The sequence below is a fragment of the Orcinus orca genome, chromosome X, assembly GCF_937001465.1.
Source record: "Orcinus orca chromosome X, mOrcOrc1.1, whole genome shotgun sequence".
Lineage (NCBI taxonomy): Eukaryota > Metazoa > Chordata > Mammalia > Artiodactyla > Delphinidae > Orcinus > Orcinus orca.
Window position 1 is genome coordinate 13,971,583 of NC_064580.1, and position 23,538 is coordinate 13,995,120.

The 23,538-nt window shown below is 41.4% G+C and overlaps 1 long non-coding RNA gene, 1 other non-coding gene and 1 pseudogene across 2 annotated transcripts; 1 reads left to right on the forward strand and 2 right to left on the reverse strand.

Moving 5' to 3' along the window:
- Positions 1–4,320: 4,320 nt before the first annotated feature.
- Positions 4,321–7,771, reverse strand: LOC125963057 (uncharacterized). The gene is made up of 2 exons (XR_007474822.1): positions 7,061–7,771; positions 4,321–5,239 (listed from the first exon to the last, which is right to left on the reverse strand). It is a non-coding gene; the product is annotated as an uncharacterized LOC125963057 (long non-coding RNA).
- Positions 5,383–6,272, reverse strand: LOC101273453 (cell division control protein 42 homolog; annotated as a pseudogene).
- Positions 7,772–22,684: 14,913 nt separating the features above from the next.
- TRNAG-ACC (transfer RNA glycine (anticodon ACC)) lies at positions 22,685–22,757 on the forward strand. Its single transcript has one exon. It is a non-coding gene; the product is annotated as a tRNA-Gly (tRNA).
- Positions 22,758–23,538: the final 781 nt, after the last annotated feature.

Here is a 23,538-nt window from a genome sequence, read left to right on the forward strand (position 1 = left end):
AGGCAATAATAACATAGCAGAAATACTGATAACCAAAATACCCCTCCTATACATTGACCTACGAAGTATTTTGATGCAATATTATTCCCATCCATATATATAAATCGTGTGGAATTGGGGGAGCATTTTTACTGTCTTTGCATAAGATTTGAAGGGTCATGGTTTCCAAGATCTGTACTCAGAGATGAGAGGGACAAACTCACCCAGAAGTAAACCCACACACCTACGGTCAATTAATCTTCAACAAAGGAGGCAAGAATATACAATGGGGAAAAAGACAGTCTCTTCAGCAAACGGTGTTGAGAAACCTAGACAGCCGCATGTAAATCAATGAAGTTAGAACACACTCTCACACCATACACAACAATAAACTCAAAATGGCTTAATGACAAGCATAAGGGCTTCCCTGGTGGCGCAGTGGTTAAGAATCTGCCTGCCAATGCAAGGGACACAGGTTTGAGCCCTGGCCCAGGAAGATCCCACATGCCATGGAGCAACTAAGCCCGTGCACCACATCTACTGAGCCTGAGCTCTAGAGCCCACAAGCCACAACTACTGAGCCCACGTGGCACAACTACTGAAACCCGCGCACCTAGAGCCCGTGCTCTGCAACGAGAAGCCACAACAATGAGAAGCCCGCACACCATAACGAAGAGTAGCCCCCACTTACCGCAACTAGAGAAAGCCCACACACAGCAACGAAGACCCAATGCAGCCATAAATAAACAGGTAGATAGATAGACTTAAGCATAAGACACGACACCATTGGACTTCCCTAGTGGTGCAGTGGTTAAGAATCTGCCTGCCAATGCAGGGGACACAGGTTCAATCCCTGGTCAAGGAAGATCCCACATGCTGCAGAGCAACAAAGCCCGTGCGCCACAACTACTGAGCCTGCACTCTAGAGCCCGTGCGCCACAACTACTGAAGCCCACGTGCCACAACTACTGAAGCCCGGGGGTGCCTAGAGCCCGTGCTCCGCAACAAAAGCCACTGCAATGAGAAGCCCGCGCACCGCAATGATGAGTAGCCCTCCTCGCCATAACTAGAGAAAGCCTGTGTGCAGCAACAAAGACCCAACGCAGCCAAAAAAAATAAAAGATGTGACACCATAAAACTCCTAAAAGAGATCATACGCACAACATTCTGACGTAAATTGTACCAATGTTTTCTTAGGTCTCCCAAGGCAATAGAAATGAAAACGAAAACAAACAAATGAAACCAAATCAAACCTACAAGCTTTTGCACAGCAAAGGAAACCATAAACAAAATGAAAAGACAACCTACAGAATGGGAGAAAATATTTGCAAATGATGCAACTAACAAGGGCTTAATTTGAAAAATATACAAACAGCTCATACAACACAAAAACAAAAAAGCAAACAACCCAACTGAAAAATAGTCAGAAGATCTAAATAGCCATTTCTCCAAAGAAGACATACAGATAGCCAAGAGGCACATGAAAAGCTGCTCAACACTGCTAATTAATAAAGACGTGCAAATCAAAACTACGATGCGGTACCACCACACAGCAGTCAGAATGGCCATCACTAAAAAGGCTACAAATAACAAATGCTGGAGAGGGTGTGGAGAAAAGGGAGCCCTCTTGCACTGTTGGTGGGAATGTAAATTGGTGCAGCCACTATGGAGAACAGTATGGAGGTTCCTCAGAAAACTAAAAAGAGAATTACCATATGATCCAGCAATCCCACTACTGGGCATATATCCAAAGAAAACTGTAATTCAAAAAGATACACGCAGGGCTTCCCTGGTGGCGCAACGGTTGAGAGTCTGCCTGCTGATGCAGGGGATGTGGGTTCATGCCCCAGTCTGGGAAGATCCCACATGCCGCGGAGCGGCTGGGCCCGTAAGCCATGGCCGTTAAGCTGCGCGTCCGGAGCCTGTGCTCCGCAACGGGAGAGGCCACAACAGTGAGAGGCCTGCGTACCGCAAAAAAAAAAAAAAAAAAAAAAAGATACATGCATCCCAATGTTTACTGCAGTGCTAGTCACAATAGCCAAGACATGGAAACAACCTAAATGTCCATCGGCAGATGAATGGATAAAGAAGATGTGGTACATATATACATGAAATACTACTCGGCCATAAAAAAGAACGAAATAATGCTATTTGCAGCAACACGGATGCAACTAGAGATTATCATACTAAGTGAAGTAAGTCAGAAAGAGAAAGACAAATACCATATGATATCACTTATATGTGAAATCTAATACATAACACAAATGAATCTATCTATGAAACAAACAGAATCAGGGACATAGAGAATAGACTGGTGGATGCCAAGGGAGAGGGGAGTGGGAGAGGGTTGGGTTAGAAGTTTGTGATTAGCAGATGCAAACTGGTATATATAGAATGGATAAACAATAAGGTCTGTATAACACAGGGAACTATATTCAATATCCTGTGATAAACCATAATGGAAAAGCATATGAAAAAGAATGTGTACGTATGTATAACTGAGTCACTTTGCTGTACAGCAGTAATTAACACAACATTGTAATTCAACTATACTTCAATAAAAAAATTTTTAAAAAAGATTGACAAACTCAAATGATATTCAAACACTTGGGATCCTTGTTCTTCTCTAAAAATATCAATAGAATTTTTTAATAACTACCATCTGTTGGGCAAATATTATGTGACAGATATAATGCTACAGACTCATTGTCTCATTTATTCTTCTCACAAGTCTATGCTTAGATGTTATTCTGATCAGAAAGGTTAACTAACTCGTCCAATCACTATCCTGCCTCAGGTTTGTCTGACTCTTAACTATTCTGCTATGTTGGCGTGCGTCCTGCTCCTATTCTGACGTCTGACACCAATGCCAAAAGGAACAGATGCTCTGAACAAAGACTGAAATTTGACCTTGATTAGGGTACCCGAAAAAAGACACAGCCTTGTTCTCAAAAAGGAAGATTTCCTCAAATAAAAGCTCGTTCACTTGACAAATATTCCTTGAATCCCTATTGTGTGCCTGCCTTTCTTCTGGGAGCTGATTATTAAAGTAAAATTGAGATGGCCGCTACTCACTGGGTAACTCAGCACTATACTAAGGATGATTGATGAAAACGAGGGAACATGTAACTTATACTGTTCTCCTTAAGTATAGGAGGGAACTCAGCTTGAATCTAAATTTTGTTCACCACAGAAATCAGGTATGTTTATGGGCTTGGGAGGTAGAATACGGGATCCTTGGGCATGTAAGGAAATATACCATTAAAAGAAACTCATTCTAGGGACTTCCCTGGTGGCCCAGTGGTAAAGAATCCACCTTCCAGTGCAGGGGCCTCAGGTTCGATCCCTGGTCAGGGAACTAAGATCCCACATGCCATGGGGCAACTAAGCCCGCACAACACAACTACTAAGCTCGCATGCCTCAATGAGAGAGAAGTCCGTGTGCCACAACTACAGAGAAGCCTGCGTGCCACGACAAAGAGCCCATGCCGCAATGAAAGATCCCACATGCCACAACTAAGACCCGACACAGCCAAAAAGAAAAAAAGGAAAGAAAGAAACTCATTCTAAGGGAAGAGAAGTGTGAGAACAATGTGGGCACCAGGACAGTGGACAAGGTCAAAGAAGAAGGTTGGCCATCCAGATCACATGGATTGACGATGCAGTCCCAGAACCAGGGGCCCAAAGCAAAGGAGTGAACAAAACCCACAAGAGCTGAACCACCAGGTGCCAACCATGGCAGTTCCATTCACAGGCAACAGGACCCACTGCCCATGGATCTTGCAGCAATGGGAAACTGCGCCCTCCAGGCAGACATCAGTGCCCTCAGCTTGGAGGTTGGGCAGCTTCAGGACAAACCTCGGCTCTGGCCTCATCTTTGAAAACCACGAACAGTGAATGAACCAGCCGCTATCTTGGGCGTTAACAGTGTGAAGAGACTTTCCCACAGAGGTCTGGAGGAGGAGAGGGCATAAACATGGGCGCCACAGCGCGGCCAAGGGAACTCTTTCCTGGAGCCTTCATGAGATCCCTGCCTGAGACTCCCAAGACCATCTGGAAGGAACTGGAAGGACCAGAGTTCCAACAGAGTGCTGGAGGTGGAGGCTGAGCATGGGAATTTAAGGGAGTGCTCATCTTCTGCCAATTTGTATTAAGCAGATTTGTAATACTGCAGTGTGAGAAGATTAATGAAGTCTCACTGTACATGCGAAATGTGAAATAACTCATCCATAACTTTTAAAATTCAAGAATCTCTTAATCCAACAGCTGCATGACCAAGTGAATTTCATATCGAATTTATCCTATTATCACATGGCACAGGCACTTTTTTTTTTTTAAAGGGTTTGTTTATTTAATACATCTGAAAAGAATGCATATACAAAGAATTGAGACATTAGAAAGCATTGGTTCAACACTAATGACATCTAGAAGAATTCAGATTTGGGGAAGGTGGGGAAGATTACCTAACATTTTTAAGACTTGGAAACTGCAACCAAGAAAAGTGTTACCAGGGATTTTATCAGCTTATGAAGAGTCTTCATAAGACCCTCCCCAGGATTCTTATTAAACTAGAGAGCCTCACCTGGCTGCTCTAGGGTTCCTCATATGCAAAACAGAAATAAGGGGATTCCCCTGACTGGTCCCCACGTGGTTAAATGTTCTCCCCACCCCCACCCTACCCCACCCCACCCCCCAGCTTCTTAATGAAGCAGGTCTCTACCCTCATAACTTGAAAGAGGATGTGAATCATCCCATAGACATCTGTCTTCTAGCACCACCCCTCGGATTTCCTCTATATACCAGGTCTTCAGCTGTGTTCTAGGAACGCTGTATCATACACTCTTAAGCTGCACATCTATGCTCAGCATATTAAGACAATGACTGGCAGGGAAAAATTGTTTTTTCATTACGTACTCAATCCATTTGGTGTATTTCAAAAGGCGCGATACTTTTCTTCATGCATCAGTGAAAGAAGTTAGAAATTAACTTCAAAACAAATCGGCAAATGGCAAACAAATTTCCTTGAGAGCCGGTCACATGTATAGTGCGTCCTAGAAAAGCGGAGGGGCAGGACAGGTTCCACCCACTCTCATGAGTTTCACCAAATACTGGACCTACTCAAGGGTGGAGAGAAAAGGCAACTTTCAAAAAGGAGTATATTATTAAATGAGGCGTTTACTATACTCCTTCCTAAGAGCACCAGGTGGGGAACACGTTTTCTAAACTAGATCTAGGAAGTGGGATGTGGACTCAATCCACCCTCCTCCCCTTAAGGGCTGTCCAATGGTTAATGAATTAAAAAAACACGACTAGATAAAAACAAATCCCATACACACTCCCCCACCCAGAAAAAGGAAAAAAAAAACCCCAGAAACTAGATGTCCCAGATTACTCGCCAAAGTGGAACCCGGAAACAGCTTCAACAACCCAAATTAGTCTGTTACAGAGTCATCACAAGCATGCCTTGCTTTTAAACAAAAAATAATAATTTTTTTGAAACAACAAAATAAAAACTAGTACTGATCACTTTTCTGACAATACATTATTACTCAAAATTAACTAGTATTGAGAAGGGGAAGGGGGCCATAGCTATGGGCCTTGTCTCACACGAGTCCATGTGGGTAGGTGCAGGGCATTTGTCATTATTACAAAAATGAATTTTAATTTTTAATCTTTAGTTTGATTTAAACATTGCTTTTAGTATGATGTGGACACCAGCTGTGCAGAAAGGGCTCTGGAGAGACGTTCATAGCAGCACACACCTGCGGCTCTTCTTCAGCTCTGGAGGCTCCCGGGCAGCCAGGGTTGTTTCGTCAAAACACATTCTTCAGGCCTTTCTGTGTAAGTGCAGAACACTCCACATACCTGACAGCCTTCAGGTCACAGGCCAGTTTTTCAGCAGTCTCTGGGGTGATAGGCTTCTGTTTATTCTTAGCAAGTTTCTCAGTAGAGGGGTCATCTCTGAGATCAATTTGGGTCCCAACAAGCAAGAAAGGGGTCTTTGGACAGTGTTATCTCAGGCACCCACTTTTCTTAACATTTTCGAATGAGGATGGAGAGACCACTGAAAAACAGGCTAGAAATACATCTGTTTGTGGATAACTCAGGAGTCGTAATCTGTCATAATCCTCTTGCCCTGCAGTATCAAAAAGTCCAAGAGTACGAGGCTGTCCACCAATCGTAATTGTGACTGCATAGTTGTCAAAAACAGTCGGTACATATGGACACCGCAGGTCTAACTCTTTATACCCCATGATCACTAAAATAATTCCAAAGCTTTTCGGAAAAAAAACAAACGGAACTTGCTGTAAGAGCCTATTTATCTCAATGACTGCATTTATCTTTGCCGTAAAAAAGCAAAACCAAAATTCCATTATAACACAGAGTCTCTTGATTTCAGAAGACTGTCTTTACAAAAGGCTCATAAACTGCTTATGGCCATGGGCGACTTCTGAGTGCGTGGACAGAATTAAGCCCATAGAGAGCTGAAAAAATGTGTATCATCTTTAATTTCTTTCATCAGTGTCTTATATAGTTTTCTGCATGCAGGTCTTTTGTCTCCCTGGGTAGGTTTATTCCTAGGCATTTTATTCTTTTTGTTGCAAATATCACTCATGATATACTAAAAGCAATGTTTAAATCAAACTAAAGATTAAAAAATTAAAATTCATTTTTGCAATAATGACAAATGCCCTGCACCTACCCACACGCACGCGTGTGAGACAAGGCCCATAGCTATGGCCCCCTTCCCCTTCTCAATACTAGTTAATTTTGAGTAATAGTGTATGGTCAGAAAAGTGATCAGTACTAGTTTTTAGTTTTTTGTTTCAAAAAAATTATTTTTTGTTTGAAAGCAAGGCATGCTTGTGATGACTCTGTAACAGACTAATTTGGGTTGTTGAAGCTGTTCCCGGGTTCCACTTTGGCGAGTAATCTGGGACATCTAATTTTTGTTTTTTTTTTCCTTTTTCTGGGTGGGGGACTGTGTGGGGGATTTGTTTTTATTTAGTCATGTTTTTTTAATTCATTAACTATTGGACAACCCTGAAGGGGAGGAGGATGGATTGATTCCACATCCCACTTCCTAGATCTAGTTTAGAAAACGTGTTCCCCACCTGGTGCTCTTAGGAAGGAGTATAGTAAATGCCTCATTTAATAATAATAAGTCCGTGCGCCACAACTACTGAGCCTGCGCTCTAGAGCCCGCGAGCCACAACTACTGAAGCCCACGTGCCTAGAGCCCGTGCTCCACAACGAGAAGCCACTGCAATGAGAAACCCGCGCACCGCAAGGAAGAGCAGCCCCCACTCGCCGCAACTAGAGAAAGCCCGCGCACAGCAATGAAGACCCAACGCAGCCAAAAATAAATAAATTAATTAAAAAATAATAATAATGGGCTCTGGTTCCACTCAAGCTGGAGTAAGGACACTCCACACCATCTAAGACAGGATGAAAAGAGCACAGCCATTTTGGAAAAGGACTAGGGAATGGCCTTGGGCAAAACAGGCCTTGCAAGCTAAAGAACAAAGGCCCTGGAGGCCTGAGCCCCAGAGAGAAAAACCAGGCTCCCGGGAATAGAAAATTAACTTTGTCTCTGTTGCACTAGCAAGTATACCTAGTTGCCATAAGACAAGAAGCTCAACTATAATTTTTTTTTTTTTTTTTTTTTTTTTTTTTGCGGTACACGGGCCTCTCACTGTTGTGGCCTCTCCCGTTGCGGAGCACAGGCTCCGGACGCGCAGGCTCAGCGGCCATGGCTCACGGGCCCAGCCGCTCTGCAGACCGGGGCATGAACCCGTGTCCCCTGCATTGGCAGGCGGACTCTCAACCACTGTGCCACCAGGGAAGCCCTCAACTATAAATTTTAACCTTATCTACTCCTGTGCTTTCTTGCAGAAAACTCTGAGGCACTCCTTTCCCCTCCCAGAAGCGCTCCCAGAAGCGCTCCCTATTCCCGATAGACACTGTGGAGCCATCTGCTGCTGATCAAAAAGTTTGAAGACTTCTCAAAACTATCAGTTATAAAGAGAAAACCCTCCCTTTTGTTATAAAAGCAACTCGCCCCTTCTACTCCGGGAGCTGGCATTTTTTTCCTGCCTTCTCCCTTGTGCACAAGCTCTTTCTTTTAATAAAAAGCTTTGCTTGCCTAAGAGTCTTGTGGAAGCGATATTCATTTATATCTATGGTAATGCTGTCCAAGAATCTAGAAAGGGCCCGGTAACACATCTCTCCCTCTGATTGTAACAAAAAGCCCTAGACAAACTCCATAAAGCAACTACCAGATGACTCCGAAAGGTGGATGAATTAGTTTTCTTTTGCTGCTTAAACAAATTATCACAAATTTAGTGGTTTAAAATAAGACAGATAAGTTCTCTTACGGTTCTAGAGGTCAGAAACGTAAAATGGGTCTGCAAGGCTGTGTTCCTTCCGGAGGCTCTAGAGAATCTTCTGTTTCCTTGTCTCCAGCTTCCAAAGGCTGCCTGCATTCCTTGACTCACAGCACTCCTAATCCTGCTTCTGTTACCACAGCTCCACCACCTCTGACTCTCTTGCCTGTTTCTTATAAGGGCCCTTGTGATTTCATTGGCCCACCCAGATAATCCAGGTTAATCTCATCACAAAATCATTAAGTTAATTAAGTTTGCAAAATCCCTTTTGCCAGGTAAGGTTATATAGTCACAGGTGCCAGGAATTTGAATATTGACATCTTTTTCTGTGGGGAGGCATTATTCTGCCTACTACAGTGAATAAAGAACAGCAGGACTGGGTAAGGAACCCAGGTCTTAAATGATGACCTGGAAGAGAGTTCCTAGGTTTTCTTCTCTCTGTATATCTCAGCTCAAGCTCGAGGGTAGGCCGCAACTCAGGAGAGAGGGAGAGGGCACAGACACAGGGAGCTCTAGGAAAAGCCTGCTTTCTCCAGCCATGGGTGAAGTTGGGGGCGGGGGGGCGTGTATGGTGGGGCTGTCCTGCAGGACAGAGCACTTGGGACTTTTCCTACTCTATGTCAGGGGAGAACCAGCCATGAAGCAGCATCAGGAAATCTCCAAATTTCTAAACATAAATGTTTTTTTGGAGTCCAGCATCAAATCAATCAAAAACAACACCGATAGATAAGAGAACACCATTGAGTCCTATAGCAATGGTCTTAGAGGACCAACATAAATTGTTGGGATATCACGGGTGGATAAAAATCCAGTTCTAAGAAGGCTCTTGGGAAATTAAAAACAAGAAAGAAAAGGAAAGACTCTTCAGGCTGAAAACAAGGATCACTCATGGAAAATACAGAGCAATATCACTCATGAATTTCAGATACAGGCAGAAAATGAATATTTAACAATTATACAGGAGACAAAATAGAATTAGGCAGTAGCTGAATAAGATGCTGAAAACAGAACCCCTAGTCAGCTAAAGTCTTGCCCATTTCCTTAGAATTTTTCAAGAAAAATTTTCAAGTAACCAACAACTGCACAATTTCAGGCTCCTTTTGAAACAGGAGGGAAGGGGGCAGGGCACAACCCTTAAAGAATGACATAGCCGTTGAGGATATGACATAACTGGTTAGAACTAACTAGGTCCAAGATGGTGAAAGATTCGACTTCCAGTAGACCTTGAGCCTCATTATACGCTCATTGTAATACATTAGCTAAAAGACACACCCACAGCTGCCATGACAGTTGCAAGGCCAACCATAAAAGGGCAAAAAGTGGGCAGTGGCCCAATTCCTTGAAACCCCAACCCTTCTCCAAAATGGTTGGAATAATCTTCCCACTCATTAGCCTATGAAATTACCCAGCCCCTAAAAACTAACCACCCCGTATTTTGGAGGCTGTCGCTTTCTGAGATGGCCCACACTGTCTGTGGAATGTGTTTCTCCCAGGGTCACTCTTGCCTTTTGAGATGGACCACATTCTATGGAATGTGTATCTCTCTAAATAAATCTACTTACCTATCACTTTGCCACTGGCTGAATTCCTTCTAAGTTGAAATATAAAGAACCTGAGCTTCATTAAGTCCTGAGACCAGGTGTGTGATTTCAATTAGAAGACAGTGGGTTCAAGACCCAGTCTGGGTTTTGGCTGGGTTCAAGTCCCATCCAAGTTGTGCGGTTTCACTTTCACGGTCATAAATCAAACCAGAGAAGATTCCAAAAACCACTTAAACCAGTTATCTGTTCCAGGAAGGAGTAACACTTAACTGACTCAAAAGGAAATTTTAAAGGCATTTTGGAAGGTCAAGATATGACTTCAAACAATGACAAATGTGAGGGAATGATGTTCATTTGATGGAAGTATTATTTCAGTATGAAAAGTCTAACTTAGAAAAAATAGCCCCCCAAAGTTAACTAGCAGGACACTGGTTGTTCCCTAATAAATAAGCTAAAATAGAGGTTTACTATCATACTTTCTATTGGCATGTCACTTTGCAATCTCCTGCCAAATCTGGCAGTGATTTTGTTTCACACATTGTTAAAAAAATACTGATCCTCCCAAACCCTTGGTAATTTCTCCAAAACAGTGTTCTCATCACTGGCTCCACATTAGGACTTACTAGGGGTTTTAAAAAAGACCCAGGCCCAGGCCAATCCTAGGCCAATTGAGTAAGAACTTGTTGAGGGCTGAGCTGAGGCACTAGCATTTTCCATATCACCTCAGGTGATTCTAATGTGTAGCCTGGGTTGCGATCCACTGTCACAAAGGAGCCCCACTCCACCTGTGTGACTAGAGCCAACTCACGTCTTGTTTCAATTAAAATATACTGAAAAGTAACCCTGTCATCCCTTCCCCCCAAAATACCATATTTAGATTTTCCCCTTGTATTCTCATGGCTGCTTCATTTTAGATAATGGCAACAAGAAAAATATTTTCCCAAAATAGTTCCCTTTCACAGTTTTGCAGTTTCTGGTTTGGGCACTGTCTTCACTAAATAAGAACGGATTTGGGACTTCCCTGGCAGTCTAGTGGTTAAGACTCCGAGCTTCCACTGCAGGGGTATGGCCCAAAAAAAGGGCTTCCCTGGTGGCACAGTGGTTGAGAGTCCGCCTGCCGATGCAGGGGACACGGGTTCGTGCCCCGGTCCCGGAAGATCCCACATGCTGCGGAGCGGCCGGGCCCGTGAGCCATGGCCGCTGAGCCTGCGCGTCCGGAGCCTGTGCTCCGCAACGGGAGAGGCCACAACAGTGAGAGGCCCGCGTACCGCCAAAAAAAAAAAAAAAAGGATTTGTCTTTGGCAAGAGAAAGGAGAGTGTTGATTAGTTCCCCTTCACTTACCTTCTATGTCCATCTCCAAAGATCCTCTGCCTCACGTAAGGATGCAAGCCTGTTGGTGTTTCCAGAATCATTTCTGTAGGGAAACCCAAGTAATAAGTAGGGGCTGCATCTGTCATCTTACTCTGCTAGACGAGAATCTCACTGAAACATAAAAGAAAAATAACTGCTCGTGTTGATAACGCCTTTTGATCATTCCCACTCATTGGGAGTCTTGCTATTTGAAAGTAGTCTCTTTCCTCTCTAAGCATCACGGTGGTGGTTACAGGGGGAGTGGAGGATGTTAGATGTCCATGCACCTTCTTTATTGACTGTTGAATAATTCTGGATGAACTTGTAAACCTGATTCACTCAGAAACTATGAAGATAACTTGATTCAAATCCCAAACTAATCCCCTGTGTCTTTGCTACATGATGAAATGAAAAGCTGCAAAGAGGCATCTGTAAAAGAGACAATGGTGCATAACATATTCAAAAGTTACACATGACTGTCTGTTAAGTTACATTAAGTTGATTAGTCTAATTTTATTATTTTTAATAATTTTTATTGGAGTATAGTTGATTTACAATGTTGTGTTTATTTCAGGTGTACAGCAAAGCAAATCAGTTATACATATACATATATCCACTCTTTTTTAGATTCTTTTCCCATATAGGTCATTATAGAGTATTGAGTAGAGTTCCCTGTGCTATAATTAGATCCTTATTAGTTATCTATTTTATACGTGGTATTGTGTATGTATTGATCCCAACCTCCCAATTTATCCCTCACCCCTACTGATTAATCTAAATTTAATACTTTTCCTTCTCTTCAACCTAATCACGAATCAGAGGTTTTCAGTAATTCTCAGAGCAAGAAGAATTTCCATATTCAAAATGACATACTTGAAATGTTGGAAATGTTTAGACTATTAAGGGATTAACTAAATGAGCACTATTTGCTTGTTAAAGTGCATAATGTAAAATGAATATTACTTTCAAATATTCAAGTGAAAGACATAAAATGCTGAACATAATTACAGTCAAGTTCTGAAATCTATATTCATGGCAAAGAAAAGGTGACCTGAATAAACGGAAAGTTAGAACATGTTTCTGGAAGGGAAGACAAGTGTCAATTCTTCTAAAATTAAAATACAAACGCCATTCCAATCAGCGTGAATATCAGAATTTTTTAAAGGGTAAAATTATTTTAAAGCTTATATAGAAGAATAAATGTAACAAAATAAAACCAAGGAAAAATAAAAGAAAAATTCTGAGGGGAGTAATTTATCTTCCCAGATATTAAGACTTACTGTAAAACCTGCTGTACAGTATCTGCATAGGAGGAGACAAATTCATGGTAGAACAAAGAATGCAGAATACAGAAACAGATTCAAGTAAATACAGAAACTTAATTTACAAGGGTGGTATTTCAATTTATTTTTAAACGAGTTGTATTACGTTAAATGGTTTTCCATCTGAAAAAAAACACCATAGCTCTACCTCCTACTATATATTTTTAAATTCCAGACGAAGATTACAGTTTTAAGTGTAAAAATAAAACAATAAAAATATTAGAAGGCGGGCTTCCCTGGTGGCGCAGTGGTTGAGAGTCCACCTGCCGATGCAAGGGACACGGGTTCGTGCCCCAGTCCGGGAAGATCCCACATGCTGCGGAGCGGCTGGGCCCGTGAGCCATGGCCGCTGAGCCTGCGCGTCCAGAGCCTGTGCTCCGCAACGGGAGAGGCCACAACAGTGAGAGGCCCGCGTACCGCAAAACAAAAAAATAATAATAAATAAATAAGTATATATATATATATATATATATATATATTAGAAGAAAAGTTAAGACAGTAAATGGATAACCTTAGAATGTGAGTGTCATCCCTAAGCAAGACTCTAGTTCCAATAAAAGCTACATTACATCTTACCTGGATTACAGCAATAAACTCTTAACTACTCTGTTTGCATTCACTCAAGTTCCTCTATAATACATTCCCCAAGCAGGGTGATCTTTGGAAAACAAAATCTGTACAGGTAGACATGGTTGGACTTCTTGTAGCTATGTCCTCCTTTTTCATCCTTAAAGTTGTTTATATGTGCTTTTTCTCTTTTTTTGTTTTCTTGATCAACTTTTGGTCTTTGTTGAGTTTTTTAAATTGTGTCTGTTTTCTATTCCATTTATTGTTATTTCTTTCTTTATCCTTTTTTTAGAAAAGGTTTTATTGCTATATTTGGACACCACACATATTTATAAGCTTTTCTTCTTTTCCAATGTAAACATGTAAGACTATAAATTTCCCTTATAGTACCACTTAACCTGCAAGTTTTGATATGCAGTATTGACATTATTAAATTTCCATCATGATTTCTTTTCTTACTCATGATCATTTAGACATGTGTTTGTTAATTTCCAAACATATGGCATTTTCAAGATAGTTCTTTTTTTTTAAAATATTTATTTATTTGGCTGCGCCAGGTCTTAGTTGCGGCACATGGGATCTTTAGTTGTGGCACGCGGGATCTTTTTTAGTTGCAGCATGTGGCATCTTTAGTTGCGACCTGCAGAGTCTTAGTTGCAGCATGCAAGCAGGATCTAGTTCCCTGACCAGGGATCAAACCCAGGCCCCTGCATTGGGAGCTCAGAGTCTTAACCACTGGACCACCAGGGAAGTCCCCTCAAGATAGTTCTTACTGAAGAGTACATAAGTACCAGAAGTACAGAAATCATAAGTACATACTTCATTGAACTCCCACAAAATGAATTTACCCATGTACTCATTCTCAGAACAAGATAAAGAATATTATTAGTCCTGGATGCCCCCAGTATGTCCACTCCAAGTCATCACCTTCCCCGAAGCTAACTAATCATCCTTACTTCTATTACTATCAGTCAGTTCTGTCCATTGGGGGATTTTATATATATATATAAAAAAATACAGAATGTTCTTTTTTGTATCTAGTATCTTTCATTCTTCCCCATAGTTGTGAGATTCATCCATTTTGTTGCAAGTATATACAACTTTTGATGGACATTTGGGCTATTTTCAGTGTTTGATTCTGATGAATAATGCTATTACTGACATTTTGTAGGAATTTCTTTTGGGAATGGAATTGTGTGTTATAGCTATGCCTATGTTCAGCTTTAGTAGATACTACCAAGTTTCCAGTGTGGTTGTACTGAGATACATGACCACCAGTAGAGAAAAAGAGTTTTTGGTACTGCACATCATGGCCAACACTTAGCAAGATCAGTTTTCCTAGTGCTAGGATTTGGGGAGTACAGAGGAGGCTTCTCATTGTGTCTTAAATGTGCATTTCCCTGAAGAACTAATGAGCGAAGCACCTTTTCATATGTTTATCGGCAACTCAGAAATCCTTTTTTATGAAGTATCTGTTCAAGTCTTTTGCCCACTTTTAAAAGTTGAGATGTCTGTATTTCTCTCACTGATAAACTGAATATCAGTCCTTTGTTCAATATATGTGTTGAAAATTTTCTTCTTATATTATGTGTCTTGCCTTTTCACTCTATTAATGTTATGTTTTCATGATTAAAGGTGTTTAGATACGGAGCAACAAAACTAATACACTGGCAATGGGGAGTGAATATTAGAACAACAACTTTGGAATATAGTATGGTATTACCTTGTAAAGTTGAAGATAATCACCATAACCCAGTTTCTTTCCTTCCAGGTATCTGGCCTAGAGAATCTCTGGCACAAATGCACACAGAAATTGGATAGCAATACTATAAAAAGGTAAAAATGACAAATGTCCATTGACAGTAAAATAAACAAATTCTAGTATATACACACAATGGAACACTATACAGCATCAAAAATTAAATAAAATACATCTACTTGGATGAATCACAAAATTATAATGTTAAGTATAAAAATCGATTCTCAGAAGTCTACATGCAAACTACACAAATACATTTGAAACTACATAAATGCCGAAGTCATACAAAGTTTGACAATATATTGTTTAGGAACACATATATATTCAGAAATATTATAATGAAATTATTATCACAAAGGAATGATAATACAGTTTAAAATAATGGTTAACCTTCATTCAATGGAACTGGGAAGGCACCCACAGCAGTCCTGAAGTTTGGGCAGTGTTCTAGTTCTTAAGCAGGGTGATGGGATACACAGGAGTGTCATTCATTAATATATTTATATTATATAAGTGTAACATCTATGTAAGACTATTTCATAGTAAAAGGCTTTTAATATTATGCAGCCATCAAACTGATATTTTTGGAAGACTTTGAAATATCATGGAAATTACCAAGAGCACCATATATGCTTTTGTATGCATAGCATATCTCTGGGAGGCTATATAAGAAAGTGGTAACAATAGTCGTTTTAGATACATTATATGGAAAGGCTCCATTAGCCCTTCGAGACCCACTTTTCACCTTTCTCCATCCTGCTCTGTATCCCAGACTCTTTAAAGACTGCTTCCACTGGCTCCCTTGCTCTAGAACTTCCAGGCGAGTTCAACCAATTGGAGGCACCAGGGAGAAGGGTGAGATTTAAGTATTTATTCCTTCAGCTCCTTCCCTGCCTATGATGTCTTCCCTGCCAGGATGTCTATATGTCTAAGAAAGGCCACAGCACCAGTTGCCTTGGCCTTTGTATTAGTCAGCGTCCTCCAGAGAAACAGAACCAATAGGATGTGTGTGTGTGACAAAGAGAGAGACGAATAGAGATTTATTCTAAGGAATTGGCTCACATGATTATGGGGCTGAGAAGTCCCAAGATTTGCAGGGTGAGTTGGCAAGCTGGAGACCCAGAAGAGTTCCAGTGTGAGTCTGAAGGCTTGAGAACAAGGAGAGCCCATGAAGTAAGTTCCAGTCCAAAAGCCAATAGGCTCAAGACCCAGGAAGAGCTGATGTGTTAGGCCGAGTCCAAGCCCAGAAAAGACTTTTCCCAGCTCAGCAGTCAAACGGGAGGAGTTTCTTCTTACTCAGCCCCTTTATTCTACTCAGGTCTTCAACAGATTGGATGACGCCCACCCACATCAGGGAGGCCAAATGTCTGGCTATCCTATGGCCCAGTCACTCTCTCCTATACCTGTAGCTGCTCTCTGGGTCTCCTCCCTCTTGCTCATTCAAGTCTAGAATATTACTTCACTGAACCTTGTTTTCCTTAACCCATGCTATTGGAAATAGTCCCTTAAGGAACCATTCCTCAATTATCCTATTTGAATATACCATCTCTCTCCTGCTGGGCCCCTGACCGATACTCGTATTTTTAAAAATTACTACCTGTGGTCAAAATTCCTAACATATAATAGATTCTGTGGGCTTATTGGTAAAGAGTCTTTTCAAACACATTGCAATCACAGGCCAGCTGAGTGGTTCAGAAGGCCTTTGACGTCCAGTCTCTCTCTCTCTGGCCTTCCACTCTGAATTCCCAAGTGAAACCAAGGGCCAGAAGAAACCTCAAATGCTAACACCTCGACAGCGCTTACTGTCCACAGTATCGGACCCAGGATCTTTCAACTACGGTCTGGCCTTATCTCCTCCTCCAGGACACAGCTGGCCGCTGACAAGCAGTCCAATGTGAAATTTAAAATTCAAAATGTGAAACACAGAATAATGAAGCCATCTGGTTCATATTATGTTGTCCAACAATTATACGTAATGTGAGCTATAAATACAACAAGCAAAAGGAAGCAAACAAGAGACCATTAATCAATACAGACAATTTGCATGAGATATGATGACACAAGTGTATTTACACAAACACAGAAAATCCTTTTTCAGGAGAACCTTTACAAATGGTGCACTAAAGCAGGTCTACATTGAAAAATATGACCTGCTAATGCCCTTCAGTCATATAACTTCTCTGAAGTCAACAAAATCTGCATGGGAATTTCACACAGAGAACCTTGATGTCGACGTTTAACAACCCACAGAGTCATGTATGAAAGGTAAGAGGACCAGTCTTGGTTCAGAATACAGAAAAACTTAAGAGTTACAGCATAAGGACAACTTAGTGGCCGTCAGTCGAAGAAATTAGTAACACTTGTCATCAGCCCCACTCATAAAACCTGTAGGAACTTGAGTGAGAAAATAACCACAATAGTTTCGATTTGGATCTATATAGTCAACAGTCTCCTCATCTCTCTGACTATCCCATAGTCAGCTCAAACTCAATATATCTAAAACTGAACAAATGCTCCTTCCTTCCCAATCTGGAACTTCTCTTATACCCTAGGCTTCTAACATGAGCAACTGAACAGATAACAATGTAATCTGTGGAGAGAGAAAACACATTGAAATCACATGGTTGATTTCTCAAAAGAAGAGGGAGTGTAGAAGAATGGATTATTTGTTCTCAATTCTTCCTTCCTTCCCTTCCTTTACCAGGGTTTACTGTGGGCAGAGACTAAGTCCCAACCGTCGCTGATTTAGCCAATGGCATTACAGCAGATGCTTTAGTTGTGTTCGCAGGGTTTGGCTTGGCCTCTCTTGCACTTCTGCCACTGGCCATGAGAACAGGCCTTGAGTAGCCGCTGGGGATATATGGAGCAGACCAGAAACCAACCTGCAGACAGAAGCCAAGTGCTGCAAAGCCACAACTACTTGCAGACCCATGAGTAAGAAATAAGTGCTTGTTTTTGTGAGCCATTGAGATTTGGGGGTGTTAGTTGTTAAGTAGCTTTATCACACCAGAAACCTGACTACAGGTTTCTTCACTGGGAAGACAAAACAACAAGTGTATATACCACAGTCTATCCTTGGTAGTTTATTGTGCGTATACACACACACACACATGCCTTCATTCCTATGCATATTTTTAAATGCTACCACCTACTACAGCTAATCCAAATACAACCAAAAATGAACTGACCCCCTTCCCAATATGAGGCAACTCAAAATCAGTCTCCCCATCCAGCTTCCAAGGCAAGTATCACTTGGTGATGTCCATGACTCAAGCAGGATGAGATGTGACGTCTCATGGTCTTGCAACTTGTGGCCTGAATGATATCCGTTATACAACATGAGCAGGGAGGGACCAAAAATGTTCAATAAAAAGGAAAAAAGAAAAGCAACATGTCAAGCATGGACATGATCCTCCTGGAACGTCCTTAGAGTCTCCTTGTCAATTCACCTCCCTGGCCGTGGAGAGAGGTCCTTGATCAACTCAGGTTGTGTCCTCTGGATTTCCTTCACCCAGCGTCTTCCAAGACCCCACCCGAGCGAAGTGGTGGGAGGGTTCCCCTGCCGCACACGACACCATCTTAGCAGACTGCTTCCTAAGGGAGCGTGACCGACAGATTCGTACGTCGGATCATCAGCCAGAGTATATGCTTTCTTAATGATGCTGTACACCAAAGCTTAGTGCTTTCTGGAAGCACCTTGAGAAAGGCAGAAAAGTAGCCCACCCTGGGAAACATCCAGACATTTTATACGTAAGGTGCACAGTCCCAGGAAAAAAAAATGAAGCAAAGTCTGATCAGCAGTTTTGCTGCCCTTTATTATAAAAAACAGGGCAGGCTCTGCCATTCTCAATCAGTTTCACATTCTAGGGTCTGTTCCTTGCAAAAATCCCTCCTGTATGTACAAATTTATGACTTAGTTTTCTTTTGGTTGTAAGCAAACAGAAACCAATGCTGGCAATAAGCACAAAGCGAGGGAGTGGGCTGTGGGAGAATTCATCGGAAGGACACACACTCAAAAGCAAGCTGAACGACCAAGCTGTGGAAGGCAGAAACCAGGGCCTCAGCAACCAGAGTCCACGGACCTTTCGTTCAGGCCTGTGGGATCAGCAAGGTCACAGGGAGTGCCCAACCTAAACACGTCTCCTGGAGCTCAAGGAACAGCCACTTTGGGAGCTGATGAAAATGTTCTAAAATGGATCATGGTGATGGTTGCACAACACTGTGAGTATACTAAAAAGCAATGAATGCTTTTTAAGTGGGTAAATTGTATGATGTGTGAATAAATAATAAAGCTAGTATAGATATAGATAGATTTTTTTTTAAGTCAGGAAATCAGAGAAACAAAAACAAAGATTAAGAAGAGGCAATGCACAAAGGTGGAAGTCAGAATGCTAACATCACCAGCAATCAGAGAAATGTCAAAACAACAAGATACCACTTTGCACCCATCAGACAGAGAAAAATTAGAAAGGTGGGTAATACTTAGCAGGTGGGGGTGGGGGACCTGGCCCATGCCTGACCTGCTGATGGAAATGTGGACAGGCTGCTGCAGCCACTTTCCAGAAAAGCAACCTGGCTGCCTGTGTCTCAGTTAAGTGTGCCTGTTTCCTATGGCCCAGCAATTCTGCTCCTGGATCTGTGTACTCCAGAGAAACTCGCAGATAGTTCCACTAGGGCACAAGTTCAAAGATAACCTTTGCAGCACTGTTTGTGGTAGCGGGAAAGTGGATGCAACTCAAGAAATACAAAAGGAAACGTAATGAATGCAGACTGAGGAATACTACACAGCAACCCAAAGCAACGAACTAAACGTACAAATGGCAGTGGGGATAGAGTTTAAAATCATGGTGCTGAAAGATAGCAGTAAAAAAACAGAATAAGAATTGTAGCACAATGCCATTTATAGAAATGAGACATAAACACGTGCATAAAACAACACTGGCAATGTTTCAGGGATTTGTACCTTTTCAAAAACATGGTGGGGAGAGGGGATACCAAAAAAAAAAAAAAAAAAAATCAGGGGCCTTGGACTGACCACAGAGGATAGCGAGCCGTGAATGGAGATTCATGATGAACTAAGCTCTCTGTCAGAGATCTTTTTTAATTAAATAAACAAAAGTCAAATGTTTCACTGACTCGTTCCAGATGACTCTTTAAAAATAAAGGAAATTAGAACAAGGAAAAAATTCACCTATATTTCCCATCACCCAAAGATAACCATTGTTAATATTCCCAATGTTTTCTCAAAGAATTGCTTCTTTTAAAGTGATTTCATACAGCTATTTTACATATTAACAATTTATACTTTTCCTACTTTTCATGCAGCTCTAATACACATAGGCGATTTATAATTTTACCCCTTTGATTGCTATCATAAAATAGGATTTCCAATGCTTAAATAAGGTACGGCAAATGTGCTTTACAAGTTTTCAACAGCCAGATTTGCTGCCTTGCATAATAAGGTCACTATTAGGTATGTCTCTTAAGGGAAAAAAGAGATATTAAAAAAAAAAGACATTTTCAGTTACATGATGAGTATATGCCACCATATTTACCTACTTTGCTATTTTCTTTGCACATCAAATGACTTAGCGCTAAACAAAACCTCAGGTGTGGACAATAAATAAATTATCTTGATTTGGTTGTCAATTTGTAGGCACTCCACATTTTCTCACAGCTGTGGAATCCCACCAAAGGGAGTTTGGCCTTCACAATAAACCTTATTTCTGGGGTTTAAATTTTAAGTGATTTAACCCCTGAAGTACTATCGTAGTTGCCTTGCTGACTTTCTATGAGTGGCGTAAGAGCGAAGTTGCAATCAAGGAGTCAAAGAAAAGAAGACAAAAAATAAACAGACCTGGGCTTCCCTGGTGGCGCAGTGGTTGAGAGTCCGCCTGCCGATGCAGGGGACGCGGGTTCGTGCCCCGGTCCGGGAAGATCCCACATGCCGCGGAGCGGCTGGGCCCATGAGCCATGGCCGCTGAGCCTGCGCGTCCGGAGCCTGCGCTCCGCAACGGGAGAGGCCACAACAGTGAGAGGCCCGCATACCAAAAAAAAAATAAAAAATAAAAATAAATAAATAAACAGACCTCAAGAGTTTTCCTGACTTGTACTGTATTTCCATTTGGTATCCTAGGTAACATGTTACTTTTCCTTTGACGCTCTTTCTCAATGTTTTCTGCCTGGGACCAGAATTGAGATTAAACCGGGCTTTTCTATAAGACCAGAAACATATCAAGAGTGAATAACTACCATTCCCAAACTAGCCAATCCACGTTGTATGGCTCCCAATTAAACACAGACAAAATGGGTGTCGGAAAATGCTACCACACGCTGATCGAGAGGTAGTTCGCCAGGGCTGCCACCTTGGCCAGGCCCTTTACCCGTGTCTAGACCAGCGGTATTCTGTGTGAGAATTCAGCCCCATTTCTCTTACACAGAAAAGTAGTACTTCTCCATGAAGGGGCTTTGGCTGTTTGGTGAATCCCAGCTTTGCATGATACAAACTGGAAGTTCAGGTTAGTCTTGACCTCAATTTCCTCTGGCTCATAAAGGTGGAAGTAACATTATACATACATTTTTACTAAGGATTATTCTGGACACCAAGCTTCTTGTTTCTGTGTGGCCAGCCACAGAGTCTGGCATATCACAGAGAACCACTGCCGAGCAGTGGAAATGTGGCTAGTCTGCACTGAAACATGCTGTCGAGATCAACAGACCCAGAGTATATGCTAAATTTAAAACAAATGCCCAATAAACATAAATCTCACTGCTAAATTAAGAAAGACATCATTTATGCAGCCACTTGAAAAATTTTCTAGTCCAAAATCATAGTTTTCCTTTGTTAACTGCCATTTTAAAACTTTGATTGGGTCAATAGCATTAGGGGTTCCCTTCCCTCGACAGGCTTCCTAGCTTGCTTTCATTCTGTTTTAGATTAGAAAAGAATTGTACTAAGATGCAATTATTTATTATCAAGCTAGAAACAGACATGAATCATGAGAGCCATGGAAAGGGATTCTAGTGCAATTTATAAATTTAATAAATTTCCAACTGCAGAGTATGACTGCATTTCCAAATGTTTATCATTCAACAGCTGAAAACATGTCACAATCCCATAAATCTACCCAACTCTACCCTAGGTTGGAGGAAATCATCCTTGTGCATGTTCACATGTGTGTACAGCTTCTCTGAGTAAAGCAGAAAGCCTCACGTACATGTCATCACCTCCCAAGTAATATGCCATGACACGATTCTATCCCTCCATTAAAGAACTCTTGAAAGACTCAGATGTTACTCACGTGTAAATCTCTTCCTATCTGCCCTAACATCAGACTGAATTATCTGAATATCTGAACATAGGGCTTGAAGTCTACTGTCTAGCACCGTACTGGCAAAGTTGACTCAAAAAAATGTTTGATGGATTGAATTATCCATGTGTCTCAAACTTTCTTTCTTAAGAACTCCATTTTCTTCAGTCCTAACGATTAAAAGGGCCAAATTTGCTGATCAGCAGTAGCTTCCACCCAAAGCTTTGACAGGGGGTCTGGCTATTTTCTAACCTATACCCAAATCAAGGGCAAAATGTAGAAGTACAACACTGGCAATCAGCAGATTTTGCTGTAAATGTTTATTTTCCTTTGAATGCAGAAAATACTCATTACTTACAAGTATTACTAAGGGGAATCTGAAAGAACCTGCCAAGTAAATTTCCCCTACGATGGTCCTGGGTAGAGAGTGGAAAACGCTAGAAAAGCAAAACCAACTAACCTGGGACTTCCCTGGTGGTCCAGTGGGTAAGACTCCGCCCTACCAATGCAGGGGGCCCAGGTTCGATCCCTGGTTGGGGAACTAGATTCCGCCTGCCGCAACTAAAAGAATCTCACATGCCGCAACTAAGATCCAGTGCAGCCAAAATAAATAAATATTAAAAAAACAACAACAACTAACCTGCATTTTTCCTCTCTTTAAGAACACTCTTCAGTATCTGGAGACTTCTAAGGAAGAGAGAAGCAAGCACTTCCTCAAAAAACGGAGGCAGGGGTAGGACTCGGGTACCTGGGGAGCCATCAGAAGAAACCAGCCAGATGACCAACTGCCAAACCCAACAGCAAGCCTCACACGTGGCTATACTATACTGGTTTCACCCCAAACACAAAACTATGCATAACTAAATAGGAGATGCTTTATGATTTTAATATGTATACTTGTTCTCTCTGAATTACACCCAGGGATTCCACCATGAGCAAGTGGTGGATGGGAACGTCCCCTTTATACAGCATCTAGAGCTGTGCTATCCAATACCAAAGCTACTCCTACATGTGGCTACTGAGCACGTGAAATGTGGCTAGTCTGAATTAAGATGTGCTTGTAAATGTAAAATCCACACCAAATTCCAAAGACTTCACATAGCAAAAAAGTATAAAATATCTCATTAACAATTTTATATTGACTGCATGTTGAAATTATATATTACTTATATATTGTACTAAAATATATTACTAAAATTAATTTCACCGGTTCCGTTTCACTTTAATATGGCTACTAGAAATTTTCAAATGTGGCTCACATTTTTTGGACAGCACTGGCTAATATTTGCTTTATGTATTTACGTGCTCCTATGTTGGGTTCA